Below are 18,750 nucleotides of genomic sequence, written 5' to 3'. Positions count from 1 at the left end.
CATTAAGACCCCCCCAACACACATACACCTCCCATCATTTTGCCCACCTGCAATCTCTTCCTTCCATGACCATCCAGCAACATCTCCATTTCCACTAAATCACTACCTCCATTTACACCTCCACAATTCACACTGACCAGCATCTGCATCCCCCCCAATTTCCACTCAGGAAAATACATACTCCTATTCCCACCCACCTATTTATGTTTCTTATATAGCGCACACATATTCCGCAGCGCTTTACCTAGAATAGTTGAACATTCACATCAGTCCCTGCCCCAGTGGAGCTTTCGATCTATGTTCTCTACCACATATACACGCACACACAGACATTCTACAGTTAATTTTGTTAGGAGCCAATTAACCTACCAGTATATTTTTGGATTGTGGGAGGAAACCTGAGTACCCAGAGGAAACCCACGCAAGTACGGGGAGACTATATAAAAACTCCTCACAGTTAGGGCCATGGTGGAGATCGATCCCATGACCTCAGCGCTGTGAGGCAGTAATGCTAACCATTACACCATCCGTACTGCCCACCTGCATCCACGTTCTCCCATTTCCACCCATATTTATACAACGTGAATAATTCTGATGCAAATAACTCTAGGTAGGTTACTTTCAATGCTTGCCGCCTACAGTAGTTTTATTAGTTGCCTTGCTCTTTCATTAACTGATATTTGTAATAAAATTGACTGCTGAGAGCAATGATGCGATCACATCGGAACGTAGTAACGGTTTGACTGAACTCTTATCTCTCCCGCCTTCTCAAAGATTTGAATATGATAGCAGAGATCTACAGTCTGTCAGATCTAGATTAAGGCTTTCTGGGGCAGGAGGCACTTAAGAAATGGAGGTATCTACTAGTATATATGGTCCAGAGGCATACCAATGTCGCACTGTCATACAGATGTGTAGCCCTTGAGAGATCCATATATGAAGGGAAAGTAACACAGACATGCAGACACAAACAGGAAGTCATAAAATATACACAGGATAAACATACCCTCCAACATGGCCCATTCCATTAGGTACAAAATGATCTGTTTCTGGACTTCCCTGTGGCAGTTGCAGAGGTGGAGCTGCAGCACAGTCCAATATTCAAAAAAACATCACTGTCCTGGACTCACTGACAGTTGACGTGACCCCCTCTTTGAATTTTGGTCTGTGCTGGAGTTCAACCTCTGTAACTGCCACTGGCAGGGAAGTCCAGGAACAGAGCATTTTGTACCTAATGGAATGGGTCATGTTGGAGGGTATGGATAAAGGACACACAATATATAGTACCATCTACAGCCTCCCCTCTGACCTTACAGGTAAAAAAGTTGTCACCTGATTTGGAATAATTACTTGTTCTATGGCACCCATTAATTGTTGCATAGAAATAGACTGGGTTTTTTTCACGTATAGCCCTGACTAGGGCACACAAATCTCTTGAGTCAGTGAGAAGAAATGTGTCCCACCAACCCACCCCCAGACATGTCTGGATTGATCAGCAATTGAATTGCTCCGGCTCACTAGTCATAGTTGGGGGTAAACAATTAAATCTCTCCCTAAGTACAGTATGAGAACTGCATCAACTCCACCTCCACCTCCACCTATCTCCCATGGTGTCTTACACTATACTAGGACTTCACTCCACTCTCCAGCCAGCAGCTGTGTCTCAATCGTTTGTTGCCCCCTCTTAACATGTTTTTTTTCTACACATCCTGTGCCCTTAGGTGGCAAGCATGTTCTGACTGACATTAACTGTCATGACACTATTTAGTTGATTTTATGTAAAGTAGTTATTACACACACGGAGATGACAAGGAAAGGTGAGTAAATGGTGCAATCTGACTGACTTTGAAAATGGAATGATGGTTGGCGCTCACAGTAACAGTATGAGCATTAGCAAAAGACTGCACTGGTAATTTGTGTACAGGCTGCAGTTGATATAGTGTATACAGAGTGGTCCAACAGACAAAAAATGGCTACTGGATACCTGAGGAATGGCAGACTTGTTCAGTCCAACAGGTGGGAAACAGTGCATGAAATTATGGATAATCTCAATCAGAGACCAATTCAGATAGCTTCTCTATGAATAGTACACCACATAAGTTTTCTTACCGGGGGGTTTTGCTGTAAACTAGGGGCCCGAAACATTGTTTTTCTTACTAATTTCTGCTTGCATATAAGAAAAGTGAAAATCCATTTTTACTTCAGAAATGGAAAGCGGCTTTCTGGTCTTTGGATGTTACTAAAGAATGTACCACAAAAGTTTTAAACCCAGTGAGTGAGGGCTTTCTCCACTCAAGTCCTGGCCCCCCAGCTCCAGCAGTGTCACCAGTCTCCTCAAGTAGGACTCCACAGCTGTCATAACTGACTCGCAGTTCTTCCTTTTATTCTATTGGTTCTCAAGCAGTTTGTTCTCTTGTTCCTGACAAACGCCCCACTTTCCAAACTGGAGGCACATGTGTATACATTCCAGTTTTGTTTTAGCCTTGTGCCAGCCTCAAGCACTCTGCATTTTTAATAACTCTCTATATCCCAGAGTATTACATTAATTTCATATCCTAGCAAAGCATACAGTATCTTGCAGAACTAAGTCTCAACATTAAAAAAGTTGCAAATATACTGTATGTGTGTGTGTGTGTGTGTGTGTGTGTCAAAACAGAAAAATAGTGACACCCACTGGCGAAAATGTATACAACATGCAACATCTCACAATGTAAAGTGTAGCTGAATGTTAGCAGAGTAATTTTATTTTTATACATTCCACTCACATAGACTGAAGTTAACCCCTTCACGACATTTGACGTATATATACGTCATGGCCGGGAAGTACTTCCCGACACATGACGTATATATACGTCATGACTTTAAACTGTCACTGCGTCTAGAGACGCAGTGACAGAGGGACGATGTCTGCTGTCCCTGACAGCAGACATGTCCCTGCATGCCCAGGGGGAGCTGCGATGCCGCCCCCCCGTCGGCGATCGCTGTGATTGGCTGTTCAGTGTGAACAGCCATTCACAGCGTTTTCCTGTGTTACCAGCGAATCAGACGCTCGGTAACACAGGTGTCAATCACCGCCGGGCGTCAGGGGGCATGAGGGGGTCATCGGTGACGATGACACCTCACCCCACCCTCACCCCACCTGCCCCCAAGGCTGTGATTGGTCCGTGGGACCCACGGACCAATCACAGCCAAGGCGCGACATTTAAACTAACGGTGACTGCGCTGCAGACGCCATTCCGGTCTGGAATAGCGTGCAGAACGGTCACCGTGCCTGTCTGCCGTGATACCGACCTGATCCTTGCCTAATACTTACCTGATCCTTGCAAATACCTTACCTGATCACTTGATCACTGCTTGTAGCGTGCTGGACGCTTCCTGGATCTGACTTCCTGAGACTTCCTGCTGCTGCTGCAGTGTGATAGAGAGATAGAGAGAGAGATAGAGAGATAGTGACAGAGAGAGCTATATTTTGTGTCTGCTACCCCCCCTTTTTGGGGGTGCAGGGGTTTTATTTTATATATATATAACTGTCAGTGCTGCTGCAGTGTCATAGAGTGATAGATAGTGATAGATAGTGATAGATAGTGATAGATAGTGATAGATAGTGAGAGATAGAGAGAGATAGTGACAGAGAGTGATAGAGAGTGTATATTTTGTGTCTGCTACCCCCCCTTTTTGGGGGTGCAGGGGTTTAAATAACTGTCAGTGCTGCTGCTGCAGTGTCATAGAGTGATAGATAGTGATAGATAGAGAGAGATAGTGACAGAGAGTGATAGAGAGTGTATATTTTGTGTCTGCTACCCCCGCCTTTTGTGCTGATCACTATATCTGAGGTGATCAGCAACTTTTTGGGGGCGCAGAGGTATTTTTTTTTTATATATACCTGTCAGTTGCTGCCAGTTGCACTGTCAGTTGCACCAAAGGTTGTGCACCTGCTGCCCCTCACTGGTAATCAGTGGCGCATCACTGATCACCTTTTTTTTTTTTTTGTGGGTGCTGTGTGGTCTTTTTTTAATTTCTTTTTTACACACACTGTGATTTTGTGGGTGTCCTGTGGCCACTGTGCGCTGATCAGTGACGTACATCACTGATCAGCTTTTTCGGCACAGGGTTGATCTATTTTTTTTTTTTTGATCAAATTCCTGTTGCCTTTGAGCGCTGTTCAGTGACGGACGTTACTGACCAACATCTGTGCTCAATTTTTGGCGCAGGACCTTTTTTTTTGTTTTTTTAACCCCTTCAATTTTTTTTTTTTAACCCCTTCAATTTTTTTTTTTTTAACCCCTTCAATTTTTTTTTTTTGTATAAAGTATTTTTTTTTTTCTGCACTACATACACACTACACACTACATACCCCCCGGGTTGAAATAAAGTTTGTACCCCCCCCCCTACACTATACACGTGTTGAAACATTTCACTACCAGTAACACAAAAATAAAAATGGCATCCCAAATGTCATCCCAAATGTCATCCCAAATGTCATCCCAGTCATCCAGAAGAATGTATTCGGTGGAGGAGGCATATGCCATGCTTGCCTCTGACTCTGACACAGCCAGTGATGCAAGCGGGGAATTTGAAGGATTCGTCTTAAGCTCCTCTTCCTCCTCCGGTGATGAGGGACCCCCTCAAAGACGCCCCCGTAGATCAGCTGAGACCCCCCCCCCAATAATTGATCTAGTATGGACCCCACCACCAGACAATTTTGAGCCCCAGGTTCCTGAGTTTTTGGCCATGCCAGGAATCCAATTTGATTCCACAGGTCTCAGAGAAATTGACTTTTTCAAATTATTTTTCTCTGATGATTTTATAAATTTAATGGTGGACCAAACTAATTTATATGCCCAGCAGTTTATTGCTCAAAACCCCACGTCATCATTTGCAAGGTGGACCCCTGTAGATGCAGTAGAGATGATGACGTTTTGGGGTCTGGTGCTTCATATGGGCATAGTAAAAAAGCCACAAATTAGGCAATATTGGAGTACAGATGTTCTGTACAGCACCCCATTTTACCGTATGGCCATGACTCGGACTCGTTTTGAGGCAATCCATAAATTTATACATTACACCGATAATGCACAGTGCCCACCCAGAGATGATCCCACCTTTGACAGGCTATTCAAAGTCAGGCCGGTCATTGATCATTTCAGTGCCAAATTTGCAGAGCTATACATCCCTGATAAATGTATTAGTATCGACGAGTCCCTTATACATTTTAAAGGAAGGGTTAAATTCCGCCAGTACCTTCCCAGTAAGAGGGCAAGGTATGGCATAAAAATGTATAAGCTGTGTGAAAGCACCACAGGGTACACCCACAAGTTTAGGGTATATGAAGGGAAGGATTCAAGAATTGAACCGCCAGAATGCCCCCCCTCCCTCGTAGGTGTTAGTGGAAAAATTGTCTGGGATTTAGTGCACCCCTTCCTGGATAAAGGTTATCACCTCTATGTGGATAACTTTTACACCAGCATCCCCCTGTTTAAGGCCCTTGGTTCAAGAGGTACAGCAGCTTGCGGTACTGTGCGCAAGAACCAAAGAGGCCTCCCCAAAACGCACATTGCCCAAGTACTAAGAAGGGGTGAAAGCAGGGGAATATGCACCGAAAATATGTTGTTGGTCAAATATAAGGACAAGAGGGATGTCCTTATACTGACAACAATTCATGGAGACAGTACCACCTCCATCCCTGTACGAGGTACCAGTACCCACACCTCAAAACCAAATTGTATCCTAGATTACAATAAGTACATGGGCGGAGTGGATCTTTCAGATCAGGTACTGAAGCCGTACAGTGCCCTGCGGAAAACAAATATCTGGTACAAGAAGCTGGCCGTGTATATCATCCAGATGGCACTGTATAACGCTTACGTGCTATTCCGTTCTACCGGCCAGAGGGGGACATTTATGCACTTTCAAGAGGAAGTCATAAAGGGCCTAGTATTTGGGAACCAGCAGGCAGAGGGCCCCAGTACTTCTAGTACTGGCCCCCGTATTGTACCAGGGCAGCATTTTCCCAACGAAATCCCCTCCACTGCAAGAAAGGGCAGGACACAAAAAAGGTGTAAAGTTTGCTATAAAAAGGAATAAGAAAGGAAACTATTTTCCACTGTGAAACTTGCCCCGACAAACCCGGCCTATGTATAAAGGAGTGTTTCAAAATATACCACACATCTATGGATTATTAGGTTCATCATTTCACCGTGCTTCGGGGGTCTTGCTAATGCCACATAGCACCCACCATTCATTCCACCAGAATCTGAGCTGCAAAATCCAAAAATCACTCCTTCCCTTCTGAGTCCTGCCATGCGCCCAACTGGTATTTTTTGGTCACATGTGAGGCATTGCCGTACTCAGGAGAAATTGGGGCACAGACTTTGGGGTGCTTTGTCTCCTTCATTCCTTGTGAAAATGAAAAATTTTGAGCCAGAACTGCATTTTTGTGTAAAAAAATGTAATTTTTCATTTTCACAGCCCAGTTGTACCACAATTGGTGAAACCCCTGGGGGTTTGAAATGTACACTATACCCCCAGATGAATTCCCTGAGGGGTGTACTTTGCTAAATGGGGTGACTTGTGGGGGGGTTCCACTGTATTGGTGCTTTGGGAGTCTTGCTAATGCAACATAGCACCCACCATTCATTCCACCAGAATCTGAGCTGCAAAATCCAAAAATCACTCCTTCCCTTCTGAGTCCTGCCATGCGCCCAACTGGTATTTTTTGGTCACATGTGAGGCATTGCCGTACTCGGGAGAAATTGGGGCACAGATTTTGGGGTGCTTTTTCTCCTTCATACCTTGTGAAAATGAAAAATTTTGAGCCAGAACTGCATGTTTGTGTAAAAAAATGTAATTTTCCATTTTCACATCCCAGTTGTACCAAAATTGGTGAAACCCCTGGGGGTTTGAAATGTACACTATACCCCTAGATGAATTCCCTGAGGGGTGTAGATTGCAAAATGGGGTGACTTGTGGGGGAGGTTCCTAACTTTTAGCACTTATGGTGCCTAGAAACCTACATGGTGCCTAAAAAAAAATCTCATAAAAAGGAGGCTCCAAAATCAAGTAGGTGCTCCTTCTATTATGAAGCCTGTGGTTTGGTCAACGTGCACACTAGGGCCACATATAGGATATTTTTGAAAACAAAAGAATTGGGGGAATCAATTTTTAGTCACATTTCTCTAGTAAAATCTACTGTATTCGTTAGAAAAATGTATTAAAATTGAAACTCTGCAAAAAAAAAGAAATTTTGAAAATTCACCTACACTTTGTTTTAATTCCTGTGAAACACCTAAAGGGTTAACAAACTTCCAAAATGCTGTTTTGAATACTGTGAGGGGTGCAGTTTTTGAAATGGCATCATTTATGGGGGTGTCTCACATACAAGTCCCTCAAAGTCACATCAGAACTGAACTGATCCCTAAAAAAATCAGTGTTTGAAATTTTCTTGAAAATTTGAGAATTTGCTATTCATATTGTAAGCCTCCTAGTGTCCAAAAAAATTAAAAGGAAGTTGAAATAATGATGGAAACATAAAGTAGACATATGGTCTATGTTAGTTATTAACTATTTTGAGTGGTATGATTATTTGTCTCACAAGCAGAAAATTTAACATTTTGCAAATTGCTAAATTTTCCATTTTTTCACGATATTTTGGTATTTTTCACAAAAAAACACAGACTGTATCGACCCAAATTTACCACTAACTTGAAGTACAATGTGTCACGAGAAAACAATCTCAAAATCACTGGGATAAGTAAAAGCAAAAAAAAGTTATCCCCACTTAAGTGAGACATGTCAGATTTGAAAAAAGGGCTCTGTCATGAAGGCACAAACTGGCTCTGTCATGAAGGGGTTAATGTACATGTCAATCATATACTTCTTCCCCTCAATGATATGATCTCCTCCTTGTACCCTATAAGGGACTCGATAAAGTCAAATACCGTATAGTGCAAATACTGTTTTGAGTATAAAATACACAATTAACAAGCTCACATGTTAAAAGTAGGTAAAAGCATATAACCCAAATGGGTAGGGAATGCAGATGACACAGTGGTGGATACCATTCCTAACAGTCAGACGGGTTCCACGTCCTTAGCGTCAAACAGGATCCGGTCGGTGGTGGCAGCAGGCTTAAGCGTGCTTTCGGGCAGGAATATGCCTTTTTTCAGAAGCTTGTGTGGAAAGCTAAATTGTGGTAAAAAATGTCATCATGCTGGTGTACAGTACATGGTTGAACTAATGTACATGGCGCTACTGCCCAGTTAAAATAACGACAACAAAAAAATTTCTCTTTGCCCCCTCCCTCATACACTGCTGAGAGCCACCTTGTAACATAATTCATCAGAATATTTCTGAAAGAACTGTAACAAGTCATTGTCTGCCAGTGCATTCGCCTTCTGCCTGAGGTCTCCTTCATACACGGTCATAGGACGGTGCCCTTAGAAATTGCAGCTATTACAGATAACTGTCCTGTCGGTGCAGAAGTGGTGTTACTGGCTTGCTCCACTTCTGCTTCTGTATCATATTCAAAGCTGAGATTGAAATTTCCATTGATGATTATATCATTCACTTTGATGCATTCTTCTGCATGGTTTCTAGAAGTTTCTTTACGTCTGTTGCTGAATTTTCTCTTGTACAGCTGATAAGCTGAAATGTAAACAATACAGAATTACCAGTAAAGTAAATATCCTACGTTGCAGGCGATATGTAATAAATACACAAAACTTCTGAATGAGAGATGATCAGAATTTTACTTTTCTGCCAGGTATTTCACAGCTGTCCCTGTCAGGGGCCCCGGCCAGTAACCTTATACCCACTTAACACCGCACCTCGGACACTGTCATTTCCGGGTTGCTGATGTGTCGATTATTGGTCCAGGCGCGGTGTAAAGCCATCAAAATTTATAGCCCGGGTCGACCAACCCGCAGTATGATCTGGGTTATAAGAAGGGTTAAACCGGGGACATCTTCTGTATAATGGGCAGTCTGGGTTTAATGTGAAAGCATATTAATTGCATTGTTCGCATACAGTTTAGTTGTGACCTTCACTTTATGTCCTAACAAAAGTGACACGGTCAATATAATTGTCAATAACCATTTGGAGGTGAAAGTGTCCAAGGTGATTGGAAGTGAGTCAACATAACTGATTATCGTGACCGTTCAGTAGCATGTTGCATCGTAAGAGAATGTTCTGAACAGATGGGGGTGCTGTGTATAGTGTTAATCTGTAAAGACAGGTTTTTGACCTGGAGTTGCACCTTTGAGGGACAGGTATTCTGCAGCACCTAGGGGAAATTTATGGGCTGGTCCTTGCTATGAATACTGAAGGGATGATAAGGTTTGGATAAAAATAAACAGATATTCAGGGAAAAAAGGTCTCAACAGAAGATAAATGTAAGTGGTGGTTATGTCTGTATACCAGGGGTTCTCTATTCCGGGTGTGGTATAGGGTTCCGACAGTCGGGATCCTGACAGTCATTAGCCTGATGTCGGTATCCCAACTGGCCGGACTCAGACAGCATGGTGAGCGCAACAAAGCCCCTTGCGGGTCGTGGACCCCCACGATGGATAATAGCCGGTGGCCGTCGGGAACCCATCTGTCGGTGTTTTAACAGTCGGGATCCCGACTTCGGGTAAATGACGGTCGGGATCCCAACTGTCGGGACCCTGTCCGGCACCCATCTATTCCAGTTCTAGGTCCTGTTCTGTGGCTTTAACATGTAGTTACCTCAACTACTTCCACAGACCGAGGTCCTCAATATATGGCCTATATGGGGATCGTATATGTTGAGAACACCTGTTGCATACATACAGTATATATCTCTGTGTACATGGTATTTGTCTGCGTATGCATGCATTGACAATAGCTGAGAATCTATTTCTAGACCAGAAATAATATTTTGATTATGCAAACCCCTTTGCAGAGCCAGCGTGAATAAACTCATTTCTTAACCCCTTCCCGACATATGACGTACATTTACGTCATATGTCGGTTGCGGGGGAATCAAGCCAGCTCACGGAGTGAGCTGGCTTGAAAGAGAGCAGGTAATGGCTGTATATTACAGCCAGGCACCTGCTCTCACGGCCACGAGCGGCGAGTTCGCCGATCGTGGCCGTTTAACCCTTTAAGCACCGCGGGCAAAGCGCCCGCAGTGCTTAAATAGCTGATCGGAGGGGGGGCGCCCCCCTCCGGCGCCGATCGCGGCCCCCCGTGGCGAGATCGGAGGGTGCCGATCGGTTGCCATGGTAGCCAGGGGTCTAATGTAGACCCCTGTGCTGGCCGTGTCAGCATTCCTATTACATCCTGCCTGAGGCAGGATGTAATAGGAAGTGCTGAAAATCACTATGTTCAGCCATAGAGCTCTATGGCTGAACCTAGTACAGGCGATCGCGCCCCCTAGTGGTCAAGTACACTAGGGGGCCTTGTAGTAAAAGTAAAAAAAAAAAAAAAAAAAAAGTTAAAAAAAAAAAAAAAAAAAAAAATATTAAAAGTTCAAATCACCCCCCTTTCCCCATTTCACAAATAAAAATAAATAAAAAATAAAAAAAATAAACATATTTGGTATCGCCGCGTTCCTAAAAGTCCGATCTATTAAAATATAACATTAGTTATCCCGCACGGTTAAAGGCGTAAACGGAAAAAAGTTCCCAACGCCAAAACTACGTTTTTTGGTCGCATCGCCTACCCCAAAAAAAATAACTAAAAGAGATCAGAAAGTCGCCCATATCCCATAATGGTTAAATTAAAAAGTACACTTCAGCCCGCAAAAAATGAGCCCTCACCCAGGTCCGTAGGTGGAAAAATAAAAAAGTTATAAGCCGCAGAACATGGCGACGCGACGCAAATTAGAAAAACCGTAAAATTTTCTATTTTTTTTTTTAGTGGTAAAACGTATCGAAAACTATTTAAGTTTGGTATCACCGGAATCGTAACGACCCATAGAATAAAGATAACCCATCATTTTAAATGAACTATGAACTCCAAAAAAACCGTAACCAGTGCAAAATTGTGGAATTGCGTTTTTTTTTCTTTTTACCCCACATTGAATTATTTCCTGATTCCCCAGAATATTATACGGTATAGTAAATGGTACCATTAAAAAGTACAACTTGTCCCGCAAAAAAAAAGCCCTCATGTGTCTATATAGCCGGAAAATTAAAAAACTTATTTGAACGCGAGGAGGAAAAAAATAAAAAAGTTAACAAAAAAGGCAATGTCGGGAAGGGGTTAATATAGATTTCCCCTTCTATACCAGAAGTTTTATCCTTAAGAGTCTTCACAGCCCCATGAGGCATTATATGATTTTGGTGCCACCTTCAAATGTTCATGATTCTTTGGTACTATGGGAAATATGGTCTTCAATCTATAAAGTAGACAGCTTGTTCTATTTCTGTATAATTGGTCTTAAAGTAATGGGATTGCTCATTCATACTATATTTCTCCACCTTTCATCTGTTTTACTCAAGAGAAACTTTACTCCCCAAAACTCACTAGTTACAGTTCTAGTGTTAAGATAATGTGAGGATTGTTTCAGTTCATACTGTGGTCTGCAATCAGCTAAGAAAAATGGTTATGTTATGGATTTATGGATTTATCTTGAACACATTAATAGGTACTTGTTTCCTAGCACGGCGCCCACGATACTCAGTCGTATGGCATTGTATTCATGGTATCGCATCGCATGCCATATACCCGCATGCGATGCGATTTTAAATTGTATAAGCACCCTAATGGGGTTTTTCAATGGTAAATGGTCCCCCTATATGATTTTTAATTGTATAAGCACCCTAATGGGTGCTTACAATGTTAAATGCACCCCCACTATCAACACCAACCCGAAGCGTGGCGAGCGCAGGGTGGTGGTACGCGACCTCTGACCTTTTCATACCCCCACTATCCACGTCGGCGTGGAGTCGTTTTTATATAGTGTGGCGAGCGCAGCGAGCCACCAAGCCCGAAGCGTGGCGAGCGCAGCGAGGCCCACAAGGGGACGCGTATTACTTTACATGTATTCCACGGGGCTCGCTGCACTCGCCACGCTTCGGGCTCGGTGGCTTGCTGCGCTTGCCACACTGTCTAAAATCAACTCCACGCCGACGTGGATGGTGGGGGTATGAAAAGGTCGGAGGACACGTACCACCGCCCCTCGCGGGCTTGCTGCGCTCGCCACGCTTCGGGTTGGCATTGATAGTGGGGGTATCTTGGGGGTGCTTTTAACATTGTAAGCACCCATTACGGTGCCTATACAATTAATAATCTTATAGGGGGGCCATTTAACATTGAAAGCACCCATTAGCGTGCTTATACATATAATGGTATACAATTTTAAATTGTATAACATCGGGTGCCATCGCATCGCATCCCATTGTAAGGCTTATGGTATACGATGCGATGGGCACCGTGCTAGGAAACAAGTACCCATTAATATTCCATAAATATCATCTATCTGCTAAAATAAGAAATCTATTATATATACTCCAGTGATCTAATTGTATACCTAACATTTGATATGCTATATGTTACTTATAGATTGTAAAGTTCCCCTCATGGTCTTTTTACTTCCTCGCTTACACCATTAACTCCTACCACCTGCCAACAGCAGCACCAAATATTCGGGTTCAGATGGTGCTGCTTTTTAAGGTGGGATTACAATTGCATATGCAGCAATGTTTATATAGCGTTAGTCCATGTTCAGCAATGTTATGTTAAGTATTTACACCATTTTTGATATTGCTTCTGCTTATGTACATTGTAAAGTACTGTGGACCCATTGCAATGCCAATGAGTCCACAGTACCCATTGGACAATAATATTAATGGTGACCAGATATGGATTTACACTTCATGGGGCCATAAACAAGTTACCTACAATAAAAAAAATGGACATAAACGAAAAATATTCTGCAAGAACTGCTGTCTGAGGTGGGGAAGGGGGACATGGAGACGTACACACTGGTAACTGGTAGGGATGAGGACATGAGACGTACGCACTGGTGAATCAGGGAGGGGGGACAGGGAGATGTACAAACTGGTGACTGGGGGAGGGGGACAGGGATACATACAGTGTTGACTGGAGGGAGAGGGACATGGAAACCTATACACCAGTAACCAAGAGTGAGGTGAGCAGACATGGATACATACACTGGTTATTGGGAGTATCCCACACCACCACCTGACACTTCCCTAATGTGGTTCTTCCAAAATTGGGAGGACCACATAACCCCAGTTTACTAAGAAAATAAAAAAAGTCTGACAGAAGACGGGCCCTCTTAGTTGGCTGCAGTTGTACTGCCTTGTGGGAAACCCACCTTTGCTGGTGACAAATGATGATTTTATTATTAGCCCGTGCTCCTGGTGTTTTGCAACCTAATAATGGTCCTGTTATCAGTATTATTCATTCATTACACATCATTTTCACTTACCTGCTACAAGAAGCAGTCCATTAAAAAACTGGAAGGATGCATATATCAAAGGGAAGGTAAACATCTGAACAAGTTGCTTTGGAGTAAAAGACAATTGTAGAATAGTGGAACACATGTGTACGTTCTGTGCTCCTGTCTCTAAAGCAATGGTTCTGCATCTGGGAACAGAAATGTAATATTGTACATTAAACAATAGTACTCTCAGCTAAAGGGTCAGCATAAACTACATATTTTCTTATTTAGCTTTTGAAGGTGATTCTAAATGAAAATAATAATGTGCTATATATTTTTAAAGCCAATCTAATGTGTATACCAGTGGTTCCCAAACTTTTTAGAATCACGGCACCGTAGAGCATCAACATATTTTAAAGGCACCCCTAGGCCAAATGCTTCTTATCGAGAAATTCAGAAAAAAAAATATTAAATTAAGTGCATTGTGTTTATATGTCACAGTTATCTGGTGAGGGACAGGATTTGCTTCTGTTTGTCCACATATATTATGATTGGCAGCCACCAGCACTGGTTTTGCCTGGTACACTGACCATAAATAATATGAATTAATCTTGGTCCACCAACCCAAGGCACCCCTGCAAGTGTCCCGAGGCACCCCAGGGAGCCTAGGCACACAGTTTGGGAACCACTGATGTATACCATCATAATATGGCACTCCTCCATTTAATCCTGTAAGGTTGATCCTACAGTATGACATGTGAAAGGTGCGAGGTGCAGTTGCCACGGCGTTTAAATGCTGGCCATGGTACCTGATCTCGCTCCCTTCGCAGGCTGGTTTCAGCCCAAATTTGCTCAAAATTGCTCAAACGGCGGCTTTGATGATTCACAGTAGCGATATCATTGTGGCTATTAGGATCAACTCCAAATTGTAACTCATTTATTATGCATTTGATAATTTACTTCCTGTAATATGACATTACACAGATATACAGAGTATATCTGTGCTTTACTGAGAAATTAAAGGCTAATAAATCAACTTGCAAATTATTATTATTATGAAAAGTAATGTAATTGGCTTTTCATAATGCATTGTGGAGAGCACTGTATTTGCCACTACCATTCATAAATTTGGGATCACTTAGATATTTCATATTTTAAAGAACAGCACAGTTTTTTTCAATGAAGATAACATTAATCAGAAATACACTATACATTGTTAATATGGTAAATGACTATACTAGCTGCAAACATCTGTTCTATTAAGGAATATCTACATTGGTGTATAGCGGCCTATTTCCAGCAACCATCACTCCAGTGTTCTAATGGTACATTGTGTTTGATAATTGTGTTAGAAGACTAATGGTTGATCAGAAAACTCTTGTTCAATTATGTTAGTGCAACTGAAAACAGGTTTGCTCATTAGAGAAGCTATAAAACTGTTCTTCCGTTGAGCTAGTCTGGAGTATTACATTTGTGGGTGATTATACTCTCAAAATGGCCAAAGAGAGAATCTTCATGTGAAACTCGACAGTCTATTCTTGTTCTTCGAAATGAAGGCTATTCCATGTGGGAAATTGCCAAGAAACCAAACATTTCCTACAACAGTGTGTACTACTCCCTTCAGGGAACTACACAAAACTGCTCTAATAAGAGTAGTAAGAGAAGTGGGAGGCTCCGATGCACAACTGAGCAAGAAATGTACATTAGAGTCTCTAGTTTGAAAAAATAGATGCCTCACAGGTCCTCAACTGGGCAGCTTCATGAAATGGTACTTGCAAATTGCCAGTGTCAACGTCTAAAGTGAAGAGGTGGCCTTCTAGGCAGTTGAAACAACCATTGCTGTTCTTTAAAAAATAAGGAATTTCTAAGTGACCCCAAACTTTTGAATGGTAGTTCAATGAAACAAACAATATTATTACTATATCATTAGTATTGACAACCTTTGCCAAGTCTGGCGCATCATAAAAGCCATGCAGAAACCTAATAAATAGCCAAGCAGAGGGAAGATGATGCCAATTGTGAGGATGGGGATGTCTGTATTCCAGGATCCTTTGTATAACACAGCACTGGCTATACCAATCACAAGCATGAGGAGTCCCCCAAAAATGGAACCAGCCTAGAGAAAGACCAAAAGAAATGTACTCATAGTTAGAACTTCATATTAAAGCAAACAATTATTTTATTACTTAATGTATTTAGCCATACTTTGAGATCTATGTCCCTCTACAGTTTAAGCCTTTATCTGTATCTGCTTTCCTGACAAGTCAGTATCCAGTCAATAGGCCAACACCATATGGTCAAAATATTGATATGGCAATGGTCAACACAACATATAGTTGACATGAGTTTTTTTAAATAATTTTTTATACTTTACAACTCCCAATTGGAGTCCAGGTAGATGGTTAAAGTGTGCCGAGGTCCGCGGTAGCAAGGCAAGGCAGTACAATAATTTGGGGTCTCTATGCTGAAACCTACAAATAGACACTCTAAAAAAAATCATGACCCAGCTTAACCGGGATATCTCTGAGTAAGAGATATCCCAAGTCTTAGGCGTCCAAAAACCGTCATGGGTCCCTGGCCCTGATGGCTTTTCGGCCTCTTATTATAAGAAATTTGCTAACATTTTGATTCCTCGCCTTAAAACCCTGTTTAACAATGTTATGCATGGCTCCCCATTTCCCGAAATGAGGATTATAGCAATACATAAAGAGAGAATGTGCCAATTACAGGCCAATCTCATTATTGTATCTGGATGTCAAGCTGTACACTAAAGTGTTGGCTTCTCGACTATATAGCGTTCTCTCTGACAGGGTACACTATGATCAAGTAGGCTTCATCCCAGATCACCAGGCCAGGGACAACACTAGAAGAGCGATTGACCTTATCCAGATACTCAATAATAGATAAACTCCCTCCCTGATTCTCTCATTAGATGCTCAAAAAAAGGATTTTGTCGCCCTTCTTATTTCAGATGCTTCAGCTGATACAGCACTTTACTTCTCTCCGATAGCTAGAGTTATTATGCCTGGTGTCCTTTCTGACCCTTTTCCTCTCTCCAATGGGATGAGACAAGGATGTCCACTCTCTCCCCTGGTATTTGCTATGAATATTGAACCGCTGTCAGCCATGATCAGACTATCTGATAAGGGGGTGGAAGTGGACACCCAATCGTTCAAAATCTCTTTGTTCTCCGAGGATGTCCTACTCTCTTACCTATCTCTCTTACCAATCGCCAAATATCCCTCCCAGCCTTACAATACAAGAGAATGAAGAAAACCAGTTTACTCAGATGCACTCTTCATCCACAAAAACAAATTGAATTACCCTAAAATATATTCTTTATTCACAATATTATTAAAAACAAATTCTCTTAAGTGAGATATGAATGGTCATTTTTCTATAGGTAGATTCTGCTACCTTATAATATGTATATTTAATACCCTGTATTAGGAACATTGGGAGTGAAGTATTTTAAAATTTGAGTTGGTGTGTTAAGAAAAAGAAATTAATTGGTGTAAGAAATAAAGATTAAAATTGTCATTATCTGCCGTTAATATTTGTCTTTTATTGTTGTTATTATATATATATATATATATATATATATATATATATATATATATATATATATATATATATATAGCGGGGATAGTCAGCGTCACTCCGGTCTTGTAGCGAGATAATCAGGAATAAATCACGTCATGCACAAAGTTACTTTTCAGCAACGTTTCAACTCATTTATTAGAGTTTTTGTCAAGCCAAAGTGCAAGTAGACAAACACAGTATATATAGCAAAACGGCTTCCAACAGACACCTCCCACATCCGGAACGCAGCCGGTGGGGGTGACGTCATCATACAGCACACAAAATTACAAATAAATAAAGATACAAATACTATACATTAACATCATCGTAACAAATGTAGCATATACACAATCACCACACATATTAAAGAAGATACACCCTAAAAATAGACCAATAGAAAAGCATCACCACATTAAAAAATATATGTACATTACGGCATTAACCCATAGTGAACCAAGCTCCAACCAATCAGATTTATAAAATGGGGGAAAATCCCTCATGAAATACTCAAAAATTATTTATAAATGAATACAAAAGGTTAAATACTGGTAGCTATCAGGGGGGCGCAAAAGCATAAGGACTACAGGTAACAATGAAGTCCAAGGGACTCGTTAAGGCCCCTTGGTGCTAGAGCATCCAGTCGGGTAATCCAACGGGATTCCAGTCTCAATAATGCATTTGAGCGATCCCCTCCACGTACCATCGGTGGTACGTGGTCAATTATCCGATATCTTAGTGATGCCAGACTATGCTTGGCTACGGCAAAATGCCTCGCCACAGGTTGCTCGCTTGAGCCTGACTTCACTGCAGCTCTTATTGCACAACGGTGTTGCGCCATCCTTTCCTTAAAGGTAACATCCGTCTTCCCCACATAAATCATAGAGCAGGGACAGGTAATAGTATAGACCACAAATTTTGTGGAACATGTTAAGAAATGGTTAATACGGAATTTTTTACCTGAGAAAGGATGGTGGAACACTGGACCTGTTTGGAGAAAACTACATGTGGTGCAATTTGGGCATTTAAAACACCCCAATTTTTTATTGTTCCCAAATATAGAACAAGTCAACGGCTTACCCAATTTGGATATATCATTTTTTACCACCAAATCTTTGATGTTGGAACCCCGTTGATAACAGGGCATCAATTTGGAGTGAAGCAGGGGTTTAAGATCTTTGTCTGTGGCTATTAACGGCCATAATTTTTTAGCCTTTACAACTGCTGTAGGTGTTAAATGATTAAATTTGTTAACCCAAACATGACTTTTAGACTGCTGTTTTTTATCCTGTTTCAGATGTAGTTGATGTGGTGGAATAAGCAGTACCTTGTTTTTCACGGTTTCCAACAAGGACTTACTATAACCACGAATCAAGAACCTCTGAAACATTATCTCCAATTGCTTAATGCCTTCTGTCCTATCAGAGCATACTCTCAGGGCACGTAGGAATTGTGACCGAGGTAATGCTTTTTTTAGGGGTACAGGGTGTGCACTCGAGGCTAACAGTAAATTGTTTCTGTCTGTAGGTTTACTGAATAATGTAGTCTCCAGGTGGCCATCCACCTTGGAGATTGTGACATCAAGGAAATTAACCTGTGCATTATCGATGGTAAATGTAAATTTTACAGGGTTGTCCAACCGGTTATGATCTTCGATCAGAGTGCTGAACTCCACTGCTGTGCCCCCCCAAATGATGAACAGATCATCGATGTATCGAAAAAAGGCAATGATTTTATTAGAAATGTCAGAGTTACTAAAGAACACATCGTGCTCTATCACAAACATGAACGAGTTCGCGTAC

The sequence above is a fragment of the Crinia signifera genome, chromosome 1 (genome assembly GCF_055691185.1).
Source record: "Crinia signifera chromosome 1, ASM5569118v1, whole genome shotgun sequence".
Taxonomy (NCBI): domain Eukaryota; kingdom Metazoa; phylum Chordata; class Amphibia; order Anura; family Myobatrachidae; genus Crinia; species Crinia signifera.
Note: the sequence above shows the minus strand (reverse complement) of the source record.